A 22,330-nucleotide genomic window follows, 5' to 3' on the forward strand; every position below is an offset into this window, starting at 1 on the left:
AAACAGGTTGGATATTAAGCAGATACACCTGCTTCTCAGGCATCTCTCAGGTGCCAAAAGATAGACTGATTGCGTGGCCCAAGCTCCACGCACTGGGAGAAAAGAATGGGATGGAATTCCCCTGGGAGTTTGGGGCCTCAGGGAGTGTGACTCAAATAAACCTCTCTTTTGAGAGGTCTGCCCTCCATGTGACAGTGAAATGATCCAGTTTTCTTGGCCTATGAGTATGGAGAGACCTTTCACTCCACATTAGTCACCACATGAAAAAGGATATGATCATGGCAAGATCCCATAAAGAAGAAGGTACTAGCCCAGGCCATACGCACTTGTCATTTCCTTAATAAAATGCGATTTCATGACCTTGACCCTGTCACCGTTTTTATCTCGCCTGCTGCCTCTTTCTCTATTTTCTAACCTCGAAGTGGGTTGCCCAATTACTTGAAAAGAGAGTTTTTCAAAGCAAAATACTAGGGAGTTGTGATGGATTGGAAGATTGGGATTGGCCTACATGTTGATACTGGATCTGTGCTGTCCTAGTCAGCCTGCCAAGTGCATTCTGTATAGTATCTCAAAGCCTCACAACACCTTATGGTAGGTCAAACAACAATTATGGTAGGTTTCACAATTAGCATTGCAAAGAAGAGGCAACTAAAGCTCTGTCTTGTCAAGCAACTTGCCCAGAGTCACGCAGCTCTATTAAAACAGGAGTTTTAAAACTGAACTTGCCAAAGTTTCTCCCCTTGTTTTCAATTACTTGACAAAAGAGTATTTCCTTCAAACTGATTTTGGCAAGATTTAGCCTGGTTTCATGTGTGTCTCTGCTTTCTAAATCTCCCAGCCTCAGTGGTGTTACAAACCTCATCCTTGAGGTGACTGGTCATCAAAGGAAATCTAGTCTTCTTAATGCATAACTTTTCCACAGCAGCCTTCCAGAACATTCCGCAGGAGTCCTTGCCCTGAAGTCTTGGCAAAACCATTCACTCCCACAAAATCACCCCCTCCCTTTACCAGATCATCTTTATCCAGCATCTCTTGGCTTACTTAGCAGTGCTGATAATCAGAACAAAACCGGCCTGTGGCTTGACCCCCAATGTTTAAATATATCCAATGTGAACTGCTAATAACTGCTTTGCGATTTTGCATTTTGATGCAAGTACGAGGTTGGAACCAGCTGTTTGAAAAATAAATAACTGAAAACTCGTTGTGAAGTAATGACTTCATGCAGGAGACTGATTATGCTTCCGTCCTTGAAGGGAATAAGCTGCTTGTGAGAAGCCACTGGAGGCTGGAGCGGGGACAGCAGGTGTGGATGTGCTGGAAGAGCTACGTCTGTGTGCAGATCTTCAAGAGGAGTGGGGTTGGATTTTCCATTCTCCAACGATAGAGAAAAAAACAAGAATGACTTCCTGTCAGTGAAGTCTTGCATTTCTACTCTGTTAACTGCTCTCTCACTGAAAAAAAAAAAAAGCTTTTAAAAACCTTTCCAAAGAGGCTGTGCCCAGGATTTGGCACTGGCATTTGAAAATGTTGGAAAAACCCATAAAGTCCACAGTTACTCTGTGGATTCTTTGTGGCTCTGTCCCTTCTTGTGTGTGTGTGTGTGTGTGTGTGTGTGTGTGCATGCGTGCGCGCATGCACTAAGTTGCTTCAGTTGTGTCTGACTCTTTGGGACTCCATGGACTATAGCCCACCAGGCTCCTCTGTCCATGGGATTCTCCAAGCAAAATACTGGGATAGGCTGCCGTGCCCTCCTCCAGGAGATCTTCCTGATCCAGGGATCGAACCTACGTCTCTTATGTCTCCTGCATTGGCAAGCAGGTTCTTTACCACTAGCACCACTTGGGAAGCCTGTACCTTCTCATACACAACGCATATTCTTACCCCTCTCTGCCCTCCTCAGCAGCTGGGACTGTCCCTCTGCTCCCTCATTTATATCCTGGAGGAGGTGAAGTGTGGACTCTGGTCTGTCACTTCAGTGGAACACTTTAAACTCCTTGAAAAAGAATCTGATTAAAAAATGACAATTTTCCCACAGTGACTGAGTTTTCCACATTAATCCAGTGACTGGTTCATTCATCCAGCCAAGTTTTTGAGTTCTTGCTGTGTGCAATAAGGTTATCAGTCCTGGTGATTTGAAGATACAAGAGCCATGACCTGGATTAAAGCCCACTGTCCAGCAGAGGGGGCAGGGAAGGAAAGAGCTTGAAGACTGCAAGTGGAAAGGCTTATAATGCTCAGGGTGCTGGGGGACCAGCTTGAGAGTAGTAGGTAGTTCAGATCAGTTCAGTTCAGTTCAGTTGTTCAGTCATGCCCGACTCTTTGTGACCCCATGAATCGAAGCATGCCAGGCCTCCCTGTCCATCACCAACTCCTGGAGTTCACTCAGACTCACGTCCATCGAGTCAGTGATACCATCCAGCCATCTCATCCTCTGTCGTCCCCTTCTCCTCCTGCCCCCAATCCCTCCCAGCATCAGAGCCTTTTCCAATGAGTCAACTCTTCGCATGAGGTGGCCAAAGTACTGGAGTTTCAGCTTTAGCATCATTCCTTCCAAAGAAATCCCAGGGCGCATCTCCTTCAGAATCTCCTTGCAGTCCAAGGGACTCTCAAGAGTCTCTCCAACACCACAGTTCAAAAGCATCAATTCTTCGCGCTCAGCCTTCTTCACAGTCCAACTCTCACATCCATACATGACCACAGGAAAAACTATAGCCTTGACTAGACGAAGCTTTGTTGGCAAAGTAATGTCTCTGCTTTTGAATATGCTATCTAGGTTGGTCATAACTTTCCTTCCAAGGAGTAAGCGTCTTTTAATTTCATGGCTGCAGTCACCATCTGCAGTGGTAAGGGGAGGTCAAAGAAATGAAGGCCAAAAATAGCTTCTTGGAGGAGGTAACCCCCAATCTGAACTTTGAAGAACACAACGGAGTTAGCCAAATGGTTTAGACAGAAGGCGCAGCCTGTAGAAAGGTGCCGGAGTGAGGAGGGCGGTCCCGGAGTGAGGAGGGCGGTGCCCCCCGGGACAGCTGCGCTGTGTGCAAGGGGCAGGGAGGAAACAAGACTGGGGAGCACCTGGAGCTCCTATGGCACAACCGCAGGGCCCATGCACCCCAATGAAAGATCCTGCATGATGCAGTAAAGATCCTGCGTGCCACAACTCAGACCCAAGGCAGCTAAATAAATAAATAAATATTAAAAAAAAAATCGAGGAGACATGCTGGCTTCCATCATCCTTGCTGGTGCGTTAAGTCCCTCATTTCGGATCTCAGCCCCCAGAGGGTCTGCATAGAGCCCTGCATGTGGGTCTCTTTGCAGCCCTGTAGCCCATCTGGACATAGCTCTCCAGGCTTGGGAGCTCTTCCTTTCAATGCCGATGATCGCTGTCTGTTTCACGTTTCCCAGTGTAGGTGCACATACATGCACACACACACGCAGCAAACTGTGAACAGGCCATGATTCAGTGTCCACAGTAACTCATCCAAACCTACCCTCCGTATCGGTTGGGGCAGAGAGGAGACGACCTCAGGCCCGGTGCCTCCTGGCTTACGTGTCTTGTCTCTATTCACAGCACAGAGGAAGGTCTCGCCCACCAGCACTTCAGGGCATCCTCCTGGCTGGTAGGGAGCACCCCTCAGACACCCTCCTCTCTTATCCACTTCAGAACATGTGTCTTCGGCTCCCTTCTCATTTTGGCCACTCTCCACCACCTCACCTCTGACATGAAAACTCAGCAACATCTTGACCAGCTGGGACTCAGAGCCTCCCTGGCTCAGAGCTGGGTGAGCCCTTTTGTTTTCAGCCAGTTAAAGAGAGAAGGGAGCTTCAGGTTTAACGCTGTTCAGGGGTTACTGAGGATAATCACTTCCTGTCTATTCCTGGCTCCATTTTTCTTGATTTTTCCTTTGGCGATCCCCTGCTACCTGTGGAGGAAAAAAATCACACATCTTATACCAGGAACGTGAGATTCCTGCCAAAGGCATTGTAGACTGTCAGTGAGAATGTGAATCCACTCTGCTTGAGTAACTCTCAACTTAGTGAATTTTTTCCTTCTACTCATCTTTGTTTTTCTTTTTTTTAAATGATATCCCCTTTCATTCATTTTGTTCCAACAGAAGAGTCCAGTGACTCTTCCCTAATTCCTCCTGATTGGAAGGCAGAAGGATTGACCAGCTACCAGACAATATTAATAGTCCCAAGACATTCCATGTATTAATACCTACTGGATTTAACCACTGGGCTGAACTTTGTACATACATTAATCAGCACCTAGCTCAGTGCTAGGCACCCACTAACTGATTTGTATATTTTTCAATGAGTGAATAAATGAATCAATGATCCTTAACATCTCATAATTAACCTGCAAATTAAATAAGATTATTAGTATTTTCACTTTATAGATGAGAAGGCTAAGGCTCAGAAAGGTGAAGTTACTCACAGTCATTTAGGTGACAAATGGTGAAGATTTTGGTTTCTAATGCAGGTCTTTCTGATCCCACAGTTCATGCTCTCCCAGAAATCATGATGTTGTTCACCTCCTGACTCACCAAATAGAGTTCATGTCAATGATGAGTAACCTTTTGCATGGATACCTTTTGTGATGGTCTTAGTGCCAGGTAATGAGGCTATGGATTTGGGCAGTTCTTCATGACTCAGTTTATCCTTTCTTAATTACCTCCCTACCTAGGGTCATTTCCTCTGTCCACACCCTGTGCAGGAGTGTCCATACTCCTTTCACTCAATCATTCATTTATTCATTCCCCAGACATTCTGGAAGTGTCTACTATATGTTAGATGCCAGAGATAAAAAGATTTCTTCAACAGCCCCTCGCTTCAAGCATCCTAGAATTCATCACAGTGTATTAGTTGCCTGTCTGACTGTCTTAAGGACAAAGACAGAGAATTAGGAGTATTTTTGTTTCCAGCTTCTGACAAAAGGCCTGACTGATGAGAGGCCCCCAGTAAATGTTTGTTAAATTGGATTGAAGTGGTGTCTAGTGTAATGATGGGTGCTGGTTATAATTCTGTGTTCCATGGGTCACAGACACGCTTTGGGGGGCATGGGTATTAGCTAATTCTTTCCGATCTTTGAACTGTAACTTAAAAAATGGCATAATTACATTAATATAGGGAATTTCTAGAAGAGTTAGATTCATCTTTTCCCCTCACAATAAGAAGTAATCGTGGTCATTCCTTATGCAAGAGGCCAGCAAGAATTCATTTAATTTTCTTCATTATTTTCTTTAACTATATTGCATAAAATACAGTACAAAATTAAGGAATTACAAAAGAGTATAAAATGAAAAGTAAGTCTCTGACCCCTGCTTCAGTCATCTAAGTTCTCATCCCTAGAATGAATAGCTGTCCCTGGTTTTCTTGCTTCCAGAGATATTCTGTGCATGCACAAGTGTAGATATGCGTGCTGCGTGCATGCTCGGTTGCTTAGTCATGTCCAGCTCTTTGCAACTGTCTGGACTGTAGCACGCCAGGCTCCTCTGTCCTTGGCATTTTTCAGGCAAGAACACTGGAGTGGGCATCCATTCCCTATTCCAGGGATCTTCCCACACAGGGGTCAAAACTGTGTCTCCTGTGTCTCTGGCTTTGCAGGAGGATTCTTTACCTGCTGAGCCACATACATGTGGGCTTATATGTGTACCTATGTCCACTTGCCTCTGCGTCCCTAGAAGGTGGTGTATATTCCAGTGGTCATGTATGGATGCGAGAGTTGGACTGTGAAGAAAGCTGAGCGCCGAAGAATTGATGCTTTTGAACTGTGGTGTTGGAGAAGACTCTTGAGAGTCCCTTGGACTGCAAGGAGATCCAACCAGTCCATTCTAAAGGAGATCAGCCCTGGGATTTCTTTGGAAGAAATGATGCTAAAGCTGAAACTCCAGTACTTTGGCCACCTCATGCGAAGAGTTGACTCATTGGAAAAGACTCTGATGCTGGGAGGGATTGGGGGCAGGAGGAAAAGGGGACGACAGAGGATGAGATGGCTGGATGGCATCACTGACTCGATGGACGTAAGTTTGAGTGAACTCTGGAAGATGGTGATGGACAGGGAGGCCTGGTGTGCTGCAATTCATGGGGTCGCAAAGAGTTGGACATGACTGAGTGACTGAACTACTGAACTGAACTGATACTTTTCTTTATTTAATGCTAAGTCCTAAAGACCTTTTAATATTATCATGTAGGTAATATTCTCAAGTTTAAATGGCTATTTATTGTTCTGTTATATGGATTGTACCATATTTTAAACAGTCTCCCATAAAGACACATTTAGGCTACCTCCTTTTTATTGCTAAAATGTTGCAGTGAAGGTCATTATGCCTGCTAAGTCGCTTCAGTCTCTTCAGACTCTTTGTGATCCCATGTTTGGTAGCCTGACAGGCTCCTCTGTCCATGGGATTCTCCAGGCAGGAATACTGGCATGGGTTGCCATGCCCACCTCCAGGGGGTCTTCCCGACCCAGGGATGGAACCCAAGTCATCCATCTCCTGCATTGTCAGGTGGATTCTTTACCACGAGCACCACCTGGGAAACCCAAATGTTATTATACATATATCATTTTACATATCTACCGTAAAACTGAAAGATAAATGCTTAAAAGTAAAATTTAAATAAATTACTTTTATTTAATTTAAAAAAGTAATAAATTTTAATTTGAAAAATAAAATAAATTTCTAGAAGTGGATTCCTAGAAGGGCTGGGTCAAAGGATATATGCGTTTTAAGATAGACATTATTAAATTGCTCTTTACAGAAGCTGGGCCAATTTGCACTCCTACTGTGAAGATGGATTATCAAATATTTTGATCTGTTTTAATTCATTTCATTGGAATCATAATGTTCATGTCTATTATAATGAAATCTTATTTATTTTTTAGTAATCTAGGTTTTTAGTAATCTAGTTTAATATTAAGTCAAATTTCTCATGATGTCAAAGGTACTACAACCAAACATTTTTTGTTCATCTTGAACTGCTATTTATCTAAGGCTCAGATGATAAAAAGAAAATTTTGCCTGCAATGTGGGAGACCCAGATTCAGTCCCTGGGTTGGAAAGATCCCTTGGAGAAGAAAATAGCAACCCACTCCAGTATTCTTGCCTGGAGAATTTCATGGACAGAGGAGCCTGGCAAGCTAGAGACCATGGATTTGCAAAGAGTAGGATACGACTGAATGACTAACACAAAAATACATTTAGCTGTATTTTTTGTATCACTGCTCATCCTCAGATGAATTTGAGAAGGTTTAATATGAAACAATGATGAATAAAGAGAGAGAGAGGAGATAGGGAATTTTTTTAAATCATGAGAAAGAAAGAAATAGATGCAAAATGGTAAGACAAAAAAAGAGAGAAGTTTAGCAAAACAAAATGCATATCTTCAGGCCCCCCAAATTTATTAATTTTGGGACACAATTTTGGTCCTGAGCTTTCTGGAGGTCAAAACAAAAAAGGAAAATATAATCAGTTAACAAATATACATTATTCATAAGGAAAAATAACACTTGAGAAAAATCTGTAGAGTTTTTGTCTTTTAAATCTAAAAGAAATTCACGCGGCTTATCACAGGACTTCAGATAGCACAATAGATAATGTTGTCTAGGTGGGAATAGAACTGCTACTTTGACAGCCCAGAACACTGTCCTCGGATCACCTGGTTTCTTCTGGGCTCCAGCTCCCCGACTCTCCGTGGTCCTGGCGGGCATCAGTACACAGGCCTGCCTCTCCCATCGTGAATACTGTCACATGATAAACCGGGCCAGAAACACAGAGGAGTCAGAGCAATGCTTTAGCTCACGGGTCTGCAAGTGGATGGTTTAGTCTGGGCTCAGCCGAGCGGCACCCCTGGTCTTGGCTGGTTTCTCTCACAAACCTGGGGGTCGCCTGGCTGTTGTAGTGGCTATAGGGGCATCTTGGCTCTGCTCCACCCCTCTCAGCCTTCAACACGCCAACCCACACGTTCTCATACCATGGCAGAGCCTCCGGCGTGGAAGCAGAAGTGTGCAAGTGACTTTTCAAAGCTCACCCTGCATCAGATCCATTAACATCCCCTGGGCCAGGGACTTCCCTGGTCCAGTGGTTAAGACTCCAAGGTCCCATTGCAGGGGGCCCCGGGTCCAATCCCTTGTTGGAGAACTAGATCCTGCATGCTGATCCCCTAACTTGTGTGCTACAACTGAGACCTGGGGCGGCCAAAAAAAAAAAACCATCCCATTGGCCAAAGCAGTCAGGTGGTCAAATCAGAATCAAGGGATGGAGAATTACAGAATATGGGAAGAACTGAAAAGTCTCATGAAAATGGATCTAGACACAGGGAATGGTGTAGAATTAGGGCCATTGATGCTGCAACCTACCAAAGGAAGTGATGACAACCTTGGCCAGATGATGGACAAACCCAAGAGTTCCTCACTGAGTCCAGCAAAGCGCTGATACATAATCCTGCGAGGAAGAAGTTAACATTTCCACTGGGCTGCTCAGGCTGAGGCTTCAGGCAGCCGTGTTCTCCATGCTTAGAGAAGGCTTTCTTGTTGCAGGAGGGAATGAGACCAGCATTCAAAGAGAAGCAGAGACAGAGCAGATAAGACACGTGCAAGAAAGAAAAAGCCAGCTGCTGCGAAGTCCCAGCAGCTCATACTTAGTGTTTGCAGATCCCTCCAGTATCTAAGGACTTCCCTGGTGGCTCAGATGGTAAAGCGTCTGTCTATAATGTGGGAGACCTGGGTTTGAGCCTTGGGTTAGGAAGATCCCCTAGAGAAGGAAATGGCAATCCACTCCAGTACTATTGCCTGGAAAATCCCATGGACAGAGGAGCCTGGTAGGCTACAGTCTATGGGGTCGCCAGTATCTAAACCAGTCCTCTGAGCTGACCCATTGACCCATGAGCTGTATCAGATGGTACTCAAGAGCAAAGATCTTGGATCCAGCCTGCTTGGGCCCCAGGTCCCAGTCTTATCATTGAAGAACCCTGTGACTTGGAGGCAGGATGCTTCATTTCTTTGTACCTCAGTTTCTTTATCTCTAGAACAAGGATAATAATACCCTTACCTGTGGTGAAGACTGAGGATGCTAATACATGAAATGACTTAGAGTGGTTCCTGGCACATAAATGTACATAGTCATTTTTGGTTAAGGTTAGCTGGCTTTGTCTTTCTGTCATTCTCAATAGAAAGATCCCTGGCCCACAGAGTGACTTTCATGGGTGGAATCTTAGTTGGATCTGAAGGAGAGACAAGGCTACCTCATATGGTAACAGAGCCTCTGTGTGTTTAGGCAGTCAGTCGTGTCTGATCGTTTGTGACCCTATAGACTGTAGCCTGCCAGGCTCTTCTGTCCATGGAATTCTCCAGGCAAGAATACTGGAGTGGGTTGCCATTTCCTTCTCCAGAGGATCTTCCCCATCCAGGGATCAAACCCACGTCTCCTGTGTCTCCTGCATTGCAGGAGGATTCTTTATCTGCTGAGCCATCAGGGAAGTCCAACAGAGTAACTCCACCCAAAACCATTGCCCTGCCTCCCAATTGCCAAACCTATAAACCAAGAAAAACCAAACTGAATACTGTTAGCTAGGATTAGCCTCAGCCGTGACTGGCCCAGGGAGTGTGTCATCTGTAGAGTCATTGTAATTAGAAGACTTTGTACGTGAAGGTAGTGTTCATGGGCATCAAATCCCCCCACCTGTACCACAACCCCCACCCAATCCCAGATGTGGGTGAGGTGTGCTGGGGCTGGGACTTGGTGGACTGGGCCAGAATGCTGCATGAGCTCATGGATCAGTGTGGACAATTGGCTTCTAGAAGCTTTCTGTGCAGCAGCCACCAAGCATACCCAGCCACTGCTCTTGTGGTTTAGTCGCATCAGTCGTGTCTGACTCTTTGGGACGCTCTGGACTGTAGCCCGCCAGGTTCCTCTGTCCATGGGATTTGCCAGGCAAGAATACTGGAGTGGGTTGTCATTTTCTTCTCCGACCCAGGGATCGAACCCACGTCTTCTGCATTTGCAGGCAGATTCTTTACCACTGAGCCTCCAGGGAAGCTACATCTAGCCAATACTGGGCCCCTAAAAGGAAACACAAGGCTGCTGCTGATGGCTGGGACTTGGAGAGTCTGTGCCATCGTCCGGCTTCTGCTCAGCCCTGCTGGAGACCTCTCTCCCTGCACGTCCGCCATCCCCCGAGTCTGCTCGGAGAACAACAGTTTACAGTTTGGCTGGCTGCAGCCTGCCTCCACGTGGGGAATAAAGCCGGGCATTGTGCTGGGCTTGCAACATCTTTCCCTTCCCAGAGTTCCTGATGTGTTTGTTACCACGGATCTGGTTTGAATGTTCTCTTTGTCGTGGGCCTGCGCGTGCCGAGGTGGGTTGCCTTCTCTGTGGCAGTCCTGGGTTAAATAAATACATTAAGGCAACATCCACGGCTTGACACTGGAGCCAGCCTCAATAACTCATGTGGCAAAAGACGGATCTGCTGTGGTTTTGAATCCATTTAAAGATAGATTGTTTTGTTCAGTTCCTTTGCGGGAGGACAACGTACCCTGGGAAGGGGCTGCCGACTCAGGGGCCATTTTTCTCCAGCCAGACTGTTTGAGAGTTTCTAAATCCTCTGCAGATGAACACAGAACATGACCTTCAGCCGGTTGCAGGATACCGTGCTGACATCACCACATAAATATACACTCCAAAGAAAACCGTGATTAAGCTCAGTGCAGATTTTTATCACTTTTCCAGTGTACCGGCAGTCTGCTTGTTCGTCATGCACCTTTACAAAATCCATAATATTTAGAAATGTGCTGTGTTAGCCCCAGAGGCTTAAATAAACGAAAGCCTGTGAATGTTTTAATGTAACACATTACCTTCACATATGAAATTATGACTCTCTATCATACTCAATACTACTGCCAACACTGTCTCCACTCTGCTCTTTTGAGGCCCTGTATACAGTTCTCCTTCTGAAATATCTCTTTCAGACAGCCTTGTAAGAGTACAAAATACTTCTATTTCAGTACCACTGGGTATGTCCAAGACAGTAAAGAATGGGTGAAATTGTGTTTTTTTCTTTTTTTAATTTAGAATCTCTACTCCAGGGCTTTGTGTTTTGAGGCCAACAGAAGGATGAGTGGGAGGGCGCAGTCATTGCAACTTACAAAGTCAGTAAATTTCATTTTCTTTGAAAGCAGGGAGGGACAAAAGACTGTTTACTGAGTAGAGTGGAGATTCTGAATCAGAGGCAATTCTGCTCCCTCTGGAGACACTTAGCAATGAATGGAGATGTTTTTCATCGTCACAACTGCAAGGGTGGGGCTGCTACTGGCATTTAGTGGATGAGAATCACCGTATGACTAGACCATGCGCAGGACAGCCCCCCTCTAGCAGGGAATTGTCCATTCCAAAATGTCAGTAGCACCGCAGTTGAAAAATCCTGAAGGATCAAACATCTCGGAGTGGACTGCGTCACTAATGTGTCCCAATAAGTTGTCTCTGGTCAGCCGCTCAGTCCTGTCTGACACTTTGTGACCCTTTGGACTGTAGCCCACCAGGGTCCTCTGTCCCTGGGATTTCCCAGGCAAGAACACTAGAGTGGGTTGCCATTTCCTGCTCCAGAGGATCTTCCCGACCCAAGGATCAAACCACCATCCTCTGCATCTCCTGCATTGCTGGTAGATTCTTCATGGCTAAGCCATCAGGAAAGTACCCCAAACAGGTTGGGTGATCATAAACTTCTTACGATGCTTTCATTAGCACTAACCTTACCTTCCAGCAAATTTCAGTTCAGTTCAGTTCAGTCACTCAGTCATGTCCGACTCTTTGCAACCCCATGAATCGCAGCACGCTAGGCCTCCCTGTCCATCACCAACTCCCGGAGTTCACTCAGACTCACGTCTATCGACTCGGTGATGCCATCCAGCCATCTCATCCTCTGTCATCCCCGTCCCCAATCCCTCCCAGCATCAGGGTCTTTTCCAATGAGTCAACTCTTCGCATGAGGTGGCCAAAGTACTGGAGTTTCAGCTTCAGCATCAGTCCTTCCAATGAACATCCAGGACTGATCTCCTTTAGAATGAACTGGTTGGAGCTCCTTGCAGTCCAAGGGACTCTCAAAAATCTTCTCCAGCACCACAGTTCAAAAGCATCAATTCTTCAGCACTCAGCTTTCTTCACAGTCCAACTCTCACATCCATACACGACCACTGGAAAAACCATAGCCTTGACTAGATGGACCTTTGTTGGCAAAGTAATGTCTTTGCTTTTGAATATGCTATCTAGGTTGGTCATAACTTTCCTTCCAAGGAGTAAGCGTCTTGTAATTTCATGGCTACAACCACCATCTGCAGTGATTTTGGAGCCCAAAAAATAAAGGCTGACACTGTTTCCACTGTTTCCCCATCTATTTCCCATAAAGTGATGGATTTCAGATACCATGATCTTAGTTTTCTGAATGTTGAGCTTTAAGCCAACTTTTTCACTCTCCTCTTTGATTTTCATCAAGAGGCTTTTGAGTTCCTCTTCACTTTCTGCCATAACGGTGGTGTCATCTGCATATCTGAGGTTATTGATATTTCTCCCTGCAATCTTAATTCCAGCTTGTGCTTACTGGATGCTAAATATTGTTTAAGAATGCCCATTCTCCGTGTGTCCTAACCACATTGCTATAAATTGCCCATTGATGAGGCTTGCCTGGATCAAAATCCAAAGAGCAAAAATATCACTTATTTACTTTTAATTTTGAAATAATTTTAAACTCACATGACAGTTTCTTAAAAAAATGGAGTGCTCTTCACCCAGCTTTCCTCAGTGCAATCTTCCATAATTATGCTACAATATCAAAACCAGAAAACTGACATCAATTCAATACAATTAAATGACAGTCTTTTTTGGATTTTTCCCATTTGCTCGAGTCTGAAGGAATAAAATCTTTTTAAAAAATGGGACTTCGCTGGTGGGGTTAGGACTCCTCCCTTCCACTGCAGGGGTAATGGGTTCAATCCCTGGTCAGAGAACTAAGATCTTGAATGCTGTGTGACCAAAAAAAAAAAAATACTCCCTCCAAACAATCAAATTTATTCCTTTAGGAGTGCTTGCTATGGAAAGCAAAATAGTAATGATCTTTTTGCTTCCCAAGAAAGGAAGTCAGAGGTAGAAATAATTAGCTTCTAGCTTTATTTATCAATCTTCAACCTCTTCAAAACTAAGACTCACCCAAATGATACCATTTTACTTTCTGTCCTTTCTTATTTTTCAATTTGTCAGTTTACAAGTCCCCCCAAATTCAAGTATTAAACCTCATGACAAAACGTAATTACTTTTCTTTTTTTTTTTTTGTAATTACTTTTCAACCTTCATGCCCCTGGCAAGGTGGAAGCACTCTCTAGGGCTTTGCTTCAAGACACACACACACACTCGCACACACACTTTAAAGACTCTTTTACAAACAAAAATAGAAGTGGAGCGTTCTGCTCCAGCCTGCTTGAAGGAAGACACCATCTTTATCTCCATTATTTCAAGCCACCATGACCTTCAGATGTCCTAAGTGGTGAATATAAGGCAGTAATTGTTGTCTCGCCCTCAGCTTCCTTCAAGAGCTTCAGAGAAGAGGCTGGGTGGGGGGCCAAGCCCCCAGTGACGTGTGTGAAATTGTTCTAGAAATGAAAAAAACAGAAGACCAAAGGCAGCCAGAAAGGGCTCCAGAAGATGGGATGTTAGCACAGATTGTAGAGTGCTATCTGAGAAGGTCAAGTCCAGTGGGAGGGAAAGTCCCAGACCACGCACGAGTCAGCAGAACTGAGTTCAAATATCGGCTATGCCCTTTTCTGATTGTGCAGCTGCAATGAACTAAATGTTCGTTTTCCCCTCCTGCTCTGCCCCCAAATCATATATTGAAATTCTAAACCCCAGTGTGATGGTATTAGGTGGTGAGGTCTTTGGGAGGTCATTAGGTCACGTGGGTGGAGCCTTCTTGAATGGGATTAGTGCTTTTATCGACAGGACCCCCAGAGTTCTCCTTTTCTCTCTCTACCATGTGAGGACACAGGATGTCAGCCTCTCAACCTGGAAGAGGGCGCTAACCAGAATCCAAACATTCTGGAGCCCTGATCACAGACTTCCAGCCTCCAGAACGGTGAGCAGGAAACATCTGTAGGTTATTAGCCATCCAGTGTACTTCCCATGCGGCACTAGCAGTAAAGGACCTGCCTGCCAGTGCAGGAGACGTTAGAGATGCGGGTTTGATCCCTGGGTTGGGAAGATGCCCTGAAGGAGGGCATGGCAACCCCACTCCAGTCTTCTTGCCGGGGGCAAGGCAACCTGCTCCAATATTCTTGCCTGGGAAGGCCCATGGACAGAGGAGCCTGGGGGGCTATGGTCCATGGGGTCATACAGAGTTGCACATGACTGAAGTGCTGTAGCACAGCACAGTACATGGACTTCAGTCATCGCAGCTCCAACAGAAACCTTGGGGGAGGCGTTGAAACAGCTTCAGCTTCTCTCAGCAAAATGATGACATCAGCACCAATCCTGCTAAATGCAGACAGTGCTTGTAAAAGTCACTGACATACCTATTGTGAAGATGCCCTTTAGAAGAGGAGGAGTAAACAGGGCAGGCTCCTACGGTGAAAGTGAACAGAGCTTCAGCCACATGAATCAACGTGGTTGACTCAAATGCAATACTGAGTGAAGAAAGTCACAGAAGAACACATTAGGCATGACATACCATTCATGTGAACACGCCAAACCATACAACATACATAACTTAGGGATACACGCTGATGTAGTTCAAGCAGAAAGCAAGTGCATGGGAGTGACCAGTGTCCAGTTCAGTGTAGGAGCTACCCCTAGGGTAGGGAAGGCAATTGGGTCTAACTGTGTTGGCTTCCCAGGGGATGCAGTGGTAAAGAATCCACCTGCCAATGCAGGAGACACATGAGACAGGGGTTTGATCCCTGGGTCGGGAAGATCCCCTGGAGAAGGAAATGGCAACCCACTCCAGTATTCTTGCCTGGGAAATTCCATGACAGAGGGCTGTAGTCCATGAGGTCGCAAAGAGTTGGACACGACTGAGCATACATGCTGAACACTGCCATTCAGGCAGTATTTATGTCTTATGCTTGAAGGGAAGCCTCATGAATATTCCTTCTATTATTCTTGATACATTTTATGTGTCTTTAATACTTTGAAGTGCACAAGATTTTTTTTTCAAGGTTTTCTATCATTGTTAAAAGAAGCCATAAGTGTGCATTTAGCGCATAGTTGAGACACTGGGGCTGGTGTGTACCGGGCTCCTTGACGTTGGACAATGTGCTCAACTGCTCTATGCTTGCAGTTCTCATCTGTCAAGAGCACCTCCTCCGCTATACCTGGGAGGCTTGAACAAGATAATGTCTGAAGCCCACTTACCACTGTACTTGACACATAATCACCTCTCAATAAACGTTAGCTTTTAGCTACTGCACAAAATACACTGGATTGTATGATCATCACGATGACTCATCAGTCGACAATGGAGCAGCACTGTGCGTAAATAATAGAGATGCTTCCATTTTCTGGCCACTGTAATTTAGAACCCAGAATAAGGTTATTATTCCAACCCCAGATTTATGAGCCAGAACCATACTCGGATAACTTGGGTCGCTCCACTGAAATACCTTGTGGGGAGATACTTGAGTTTTTGTTTGGATTCTTGCCAGTGGCCATAAAAATTCCTTCCCACTCAGTAAGGTTATGTATTATAGTCATGTAGGCATTCTGGCTATCAGAACTTTCACTTTTTGGGCTGTGCTGGATAAACTTGAACATCAGACACCTTCAACAGTTTCAAGATTTATGGCAGCAAAATTCCACCCTCCTGGCCCCAGGCCCGTGCAAGTCATGTTACTTACCACCCGATAATGTTACTCCGTGTAGCCAACTCACAAAGCAAGGTGCCTAGAACAATCTCAGGCTTCGTTGCCAAAATACCAGTGAGATGGAGTAGACTTTAATAGCCATAAACCACATTATGTCTCTATGTTCTCCAGAATTCGAGTCAACATGGAGAAATTTTTCTTTGCCATGTTGCCCTCAAGTTATTCCTGTAAAATTTAAGAGAGACTCGCTATCTTAAAACAGTCCAGTCCGCTGGAGTTGGCCAGTCAATCACTAGGATTTCTTTTTTACAAAGAGAGCTGAGGGGGTGGACTACCACTCGAAGCCTCAAATGGCTTAATAAAGGTTAAAGTCACCTGGACTTGCCAGGGCTGGACATCCGTGTTTAATCTGTTTTAAGAATGAAAGTAGCTTTCTATCCTGAAGCAATACAATCCTCTCAGCCTTTTTTGAGCTTATAAATTCACTTTTATACATGTAGGTCTGGGAAGTACAGCCTTGTTGATTCAACATCTGGAACTACTCAGGTGGTTTGTCTCTGCCGACTTTACGAACAATAAAAGCAAACCACTGGATGATTCCTGGATATTTAAACTTGAGGCCTAGGCATTCTGGCCTCACTGCTGACAAACACAAGATTTTAATTTTTTCTGCTGGATCCAAATGCAACAAATGTGGTTATGAATAGAAGGCTAAGTGTTCTCCTCAAAAATGGGCTACTTGTCTAAGATATAATTTTCTAACTGTGGGGCACATACTTCGGAAGTTTCCAAAGTCCTTGCAAATCTCAGGTCTGTCCCCAGCCCCAAGCACAGTCTCGCTTTAAAGAAATAGACTTTCTAGCTATAATTTCTGCCAACTCTGAGAAGAATGCTATCAAACTTCTGTGGCCAGGCTAGCATCAACTCCACTCCTGGGACTGTTTAATTGGCACCATTTTTTAATTTTTTTTTTATTACTGGGGAAAAACTTCTCTGAAGTGGTTCCCGATCTGTTTGCAGCCAATAGGCAAATTTGTAATTTAGAAATGTCATCAGAACCAAAGAGAATGTGTCCTTAAAGCCTAGTATGAGAAAGAAAAACTCAACTGCACTGAGAAAACTGGGAAGTCTAGGAAAAATATGTGACTTTGCTGAAGATATCATCTGATGGTCACAATGGATTACAAGCTGCTATAAATACAAGGTAACTCCAATCCTTTGGCCACCTGATGCAAAGAACTGATTCATTTGAAAAGACCCTGATGCTGGGAAAGATGGAAGGCTGGAGGAGAAGGGGATGACAGAGGATGAGATGGTTGGATGGCATCACTGACTCAATGACATGAGTTTGAGTAAACTCCGGGAGTTGGTGATGGACAGAGAGGCCTGGCATGCTGCAGTCCATGGGGTTGCAAAGAATCGGACACGACTGAGCAACTAAACTTAACTGAGCAATACATGGTTGGTTAAGAGTCCCAAAATGATGCACCAACAGAACCTTAAACGTGGACCACCAAGAACAATGCTTGACTACCACACTCTAAAAAATCACTTTTAGGGACTTCCCTGACAGTGTTAAGACTCTGTGCTTTCAATGCAGGGGACATGGGTTTGGTCCTTGGTCAGGGAACTAAAATTCCACATGCCATGTGTTGTGGCCAAAAAATGAATCACTTTTGCTTATCTCTGTATCTTCAAAGCCAAACACTATGCCTGGTCCAGAGCAGATATGTAACACATTTTTAATTTTTAAACACAAGTATTAGTAATAGATTTATGACTTTATTGAAAAGAACATTATCCAAGCTGCATAATAATTCCAAAGAAGTGTCTTGACGATCTGCTCCATGAAGACTTCAAAATGTAGGCCTAAAGAAAGATATTGTGGCTCTTGCACAGTTTATTGAGGCATAAATAACCCCTCATCTATACATAGATTGTGTTCAGAGAGGTGACGTCAGAAGATATTTGTTTGAAAGTGGCACCCTCTCCATTCTACTCTGCCCTGTGCCCAGGATGGTCTTTTCAGATGTGGATGTAGACAGTCCCAGAGTTTGTGGCCTTGTTTGCAATGAGGAGAAGCTCCTGCAGGCCCTGCCCGCTTCCTTATCCGCAGCTCCGTGTCCCGCATCTCCCCATCCTCACCAGGCACACTGGTCTCCAATTGTGTGTGTTTCTCACTCAGTCATGTCTGACTCCTTGCAACTGTGGACTGTAGCCCATGAGCTCCTCTGTCCATGGAATTCTCCAGGCAAGAATACTGGAGTGGGTAGCCATTCCCTTCTCCAGGGGATCTTCCTGATCCAGGGGTCGAATCCAGGTCTCCTGAGTACAGGTAGATTCTTTTATCATCTGAGCCACCAGAGAAGCTCAGTTAGGTCTTTTCAAAAGGTCAACTCTGTGTTCCCAAAGGGCCTTCATATGTGAACCTCTGTATTTCAGTGCATGGTCCTTCCCACTTCTCCATATGGTCAACCCCCAAATGTCCCAGCACAAATGTCACCTCCTCAATGAGTTCGTCTCTGATCCCTTAGTCTATAGCTCTGGCCACCCCACCACTTGGTCCTCACTGTCTCACCATTCTGGTTATCTCCTTCATAGTACTGCAGGAGGTAGGGGTCAAGGGAATGGAAGAGATGATGAGAAACATGGCTGACACTGGACTTGGGCAAGATTCTTCAAGGCCTTCAGAGTCAGCAAAGGCATTCAAATGGTATTTTGGGATCAACCTGGAGTCAGATGGAGGAGTTCTGGGCTGAGTCACATTCCATAGTGGACAGGAGGTAACGCTGAGAAGACAGGAGGCAGGGAGATCTTCTAGAAACCATTGTGATAACCCAAGTAGAGAAGGTGATGGTCCAGAAAGCACTTGAGACATGATGAAGAATAGGAGATGAAAGATGAGTTAAATGATTCCTGATCTCTCTCTAGGAATTCATCCAGCAGCCGGTGAAACCTAACATGGAACTAATTGAACTGCAAAGCCCTGTGAGGAAAAACCCCAAGAGGGACACCTCAAAGGAGGGTGGTTCCCCACGAATGGTCCTGCTTAACTGATGTCATTTCCTCCCTTTTGCTATTAAAGCAATGGTCTCATTCATTCTCCCTTTGAGCCTTATGACTTGTCTTTGCAATTTCAGTAAAGTTTGATTGGTTTTTTTGTTTTTCTTTCGAAATCAGATCAGTCTTCCAGATGACGTCAACAAGATTTCCAAGTGAAGCTTATGAAGGGCCTCTAAAGATCTAGTACAAATGAAAAGAGTCTAGATTAAGGAAATAAAAATAAAAGTAGGCTGTTTCTCAGCTGCTGAACCTGATATAAAAATTAACAAGGAAAACAAATAGTTATCCAGAGTGTGCTTTCTTTCACTAGATAAATATGTGAACATGACTGGCTCTACAGATTAAGTCAATGCATACACAGATGGCAAAGGGAAAACCGAAAAGGCAACAGAATAAATATCATCATAGATAATGATTATATATGCACAAGGGGCAAATGGCCAATTGGTGCTATTACAGCATATGGTTGAAGACGTGCCAAAATTTTTTTCTGGATCCAGCACTTAACTCTTATTGCCTATGATGTAGCTGAAAACTCTTAAGTAACTAATCACTGGAGAGTTTTATTAATTGAAGCTCTATTAGATTCAACTGCAAAGTGCTTTCCATCCAATAACTACTTATTTTTATAAAAAAAATTTTTTTTGGCTGCATTGGGACTTCATTGCTGGGCTTGGGCTTTCTCTGGTTGCGGTGGGAGGGGCCCTCCACTCTGATTGCGGTGCTGGGGCTTCTCACTGTGGTGGCTTCTCTTGTGGAGCACAGGCTCTATGGTGCAGGCCCGGTGGATACGGCTCATGGGCTTAGTTGCCCCGTGGCACGTGGGATCTTAGTTTCAGACCAGGGATCGAACCCATGTCCCCTGCTTTGGCAGGCAGATTCTCAACCCCTGGTCACCAGGGAAGTCCCCATAACAATTAAATTGCTAACAGCACTATTAAACCGAGGCCATTATGAATGTCTTTTGGGTAACAAAGTAGTGATAAGACAGATTCAGGCAGGTGACCGGGTTCAGGTAGGTCTGAGTTCTGATCTCCGATCTACTATTTATTAGCCTCTTGACCCTGGACAAGTTATTTCTCTTCTGTGGGCATCAGTTTCCTTATCTGTAAGATGGCGTTAATAATGATAATATTTACCTTCTAGGGATGTTTTGCAGATTACATGAAATGTATGCAAATGTGCATTGTACATAAACCTCCTCAATACCTGAGAGTTTCTTTCCCTTCAGGTCCTGGACAAGATGAGGTGCCTGGTACCTTGGTTTCCTACTGTGCAAGATGATTGCAACGGAGAAGGGTGTGGGGAGAAATGATGTGATATTGGGTAATATGAGAATCAGGTATAGAATCCCTCCATTAGGGAATATTACAATCTCCCCCAAATTTGCTGGCTGGCATTCTAAAGGCCATGTAATATCTATCTTCCAAAAACTAGGGATAAGTCAAGTAAGTTCAGGAGGCCCTAAATACATTACTTATTATTGAAACTTCTGCAGAGAATGAGAACACAAGAGAGATAATAATTCAAAGTTGTGGTTTAATTAAGGTTACCTGGCTTGTACAGAGACTGTGGTGGGGCTGGAGAAATTTTTCTTATGTCTAATAAGCCAAAGAGACTTTTTGGCTAAACAAATCATTTATACTTGACACCAGTTTAATAGCTTGGCAACTGCCTTTTAATAAGTGTAAAGTATGAAATGGAATGGGAGAGTTTTTTTAAATGTGTGAGTCCATATACCAACGAAGGAATACCTCACTTTTTCTAAAGTCTTTTGTGGGTTCCAAAGCACTTGCGTTTTCATGAGCTCACTGGATTTCCATTATGCCCTTTTCAACCCCTTTAATTGATGAGAAAACTGAGATTCAAGAAGTTAAACAACTTGTCCATCTGGTCAGTAGAAGAACCTGGGCCCCAAATCAGGTCTTTTAAAACCAAGTCTGGTGACCATCTCAGAGTTACTTCTACACGCTCTTTAACACCGAAGTTAGAAAATAAATACTATGTCCCACAGGCCGAATTGTATCCTCCCCCAAACTCCCCAGGACGACAGAATGTGACTGGATCTGGAGAGACGATCTGTGAAAAGGTAATTAAGTTAATGTGAGGCCAGTAGGGTGGACCCTAATCCAATATGACTGCTGTTCTTATAACAAGGGGAATTTGAACACAAAAAGGGGCACCAGGAATGTGCACACACAGGGCAAAGGCCACGTGAGGACTCAGTGAGGTCGTGTCCCACTTTTTGTGACCCCATGGACTATATACCCCATGGAATTCTCCGAGCCAGAATACTGGAGCCTTTCCTTTCTCCAGGGGACCTTCCTAACCCAGGGATTGAACCCAGGTCTCCCAATTGTAGGCAGATTCTTTACCCGCTGAGCCACCAGGGAAGCCCCAGTGAAAAGGTGGCCCTCTGCAAACCCAGGAGAGAGGTCTCAGGAGAAGCCAAACCTGTTAACCTGCTGACCCCCTTTTTTTGGACTTCCAGACTCCAGAACTGGGAGAAGTTTCTGTTGTTTAAGGCCGTAGTCTGTGGTGTTTTGCAATGGCAGCGCTAGCAGACTGATACCCACTAACACCAGATAAAAGAGAGTGTACACCAAAACTAGCCGCCCAACATTAACACATAAACAATGAATTTAACCATTTCTGTTCCAGGTTAAAATCTCTCTTTCCCTCTCTCTCTCTCCCCCACCCCCAGCCATCTCCTCCTCCCCCCATAAATATATGTAAATTCTCATCCTAGGATATATATTACTTAGAGCCTCATCAGGAGAAAGAAATGACACAATCATTTGAACATGAAGAGTTTACTATAAAGAGTTATCAACTACAAGATAGATTTGGAATAAGGGGGACTTGGTTGCTAATGAATAAGCAGAGTCCTAAGGAATATACGTATAGCAGATAATGAGGAGCACTGGCCCTAAGGGCTGATGGAGGATCCCAAGGGCGAGCCTCCACCTCACCCAGCCCACCCTCAGGGCTGAGACAGAGGGTTCTGCCATGGCTCACCAGACGACAAGAAAGTTATTATGGTGCCACACTTAGAAGCTTGCCAGAAACCTGCCCTTTGGGGTGCCAGGGAAAGTACTTCACAGGGTAATATCTCACTGAAAGTGCAAATCGCTCAGTCGTATCCGACTTTTTGCTACCCCATGGACTATAGAGTCCATGGAATTTTCCAAGCCAGAATACTGGAGTAGGTAGTCTTTCCCTTCTCCAGGGGATCTTCCCAGCCCAGGGTTCAAACCCAGGTCTCCCACATTGCAGGCAGATTCTTTATCAGCTGAGCCACAAGGGAAGTCCCTCACTGGAGGTATTCCGTTACAAAACTGCTCCAGGGGATACTAAGGGGGAAGCCGCTGGCTACTGGGTGCTGCTGGCCCTGACACTGTCAGAGCTGGGCACTGGGGAGCCCTGGGCGCC

At 44.8% G+C, this 22,330-nt stretch overlaps 1 long non-coding RNA gene across 1 annotated transcript in view; it reads right to left on the bottom strand.

The window, feature by feature from the left end:
* The window catches only part of LOC147344443 (uncharacterized), a 217,775-nt gene that overhangs the window by 10,032 nt on the left and 185,413 nt on the right, over positions 1-22,330 (bottom strand). The window contains exon 2 of the long non-coding RNA XR_015155564.1: positions 858-3,920. This is a non-coding gene — a long non-coding RNA (uncharacterized LOC147344443). The remainder of the gene's footprint in view (positions 1-857; positions 3,921-22,330) is intronic.

This window comes from Bos grunniens, chromosome 26 (genome assembly GCF_055505025.1).
Source record: "Bos grunniens cultivar Pamir isolate PY7600 chromosome 26, Bosgru_T2T1.0, whole genome shotgun sequence".
In the NCBI taxonomy this organism is placed as follows: Eukaryota; Metazoa; Chordata; class Mammalia; order Artiodactyla; family Bovidae; genus Bos; species Bos grunniens.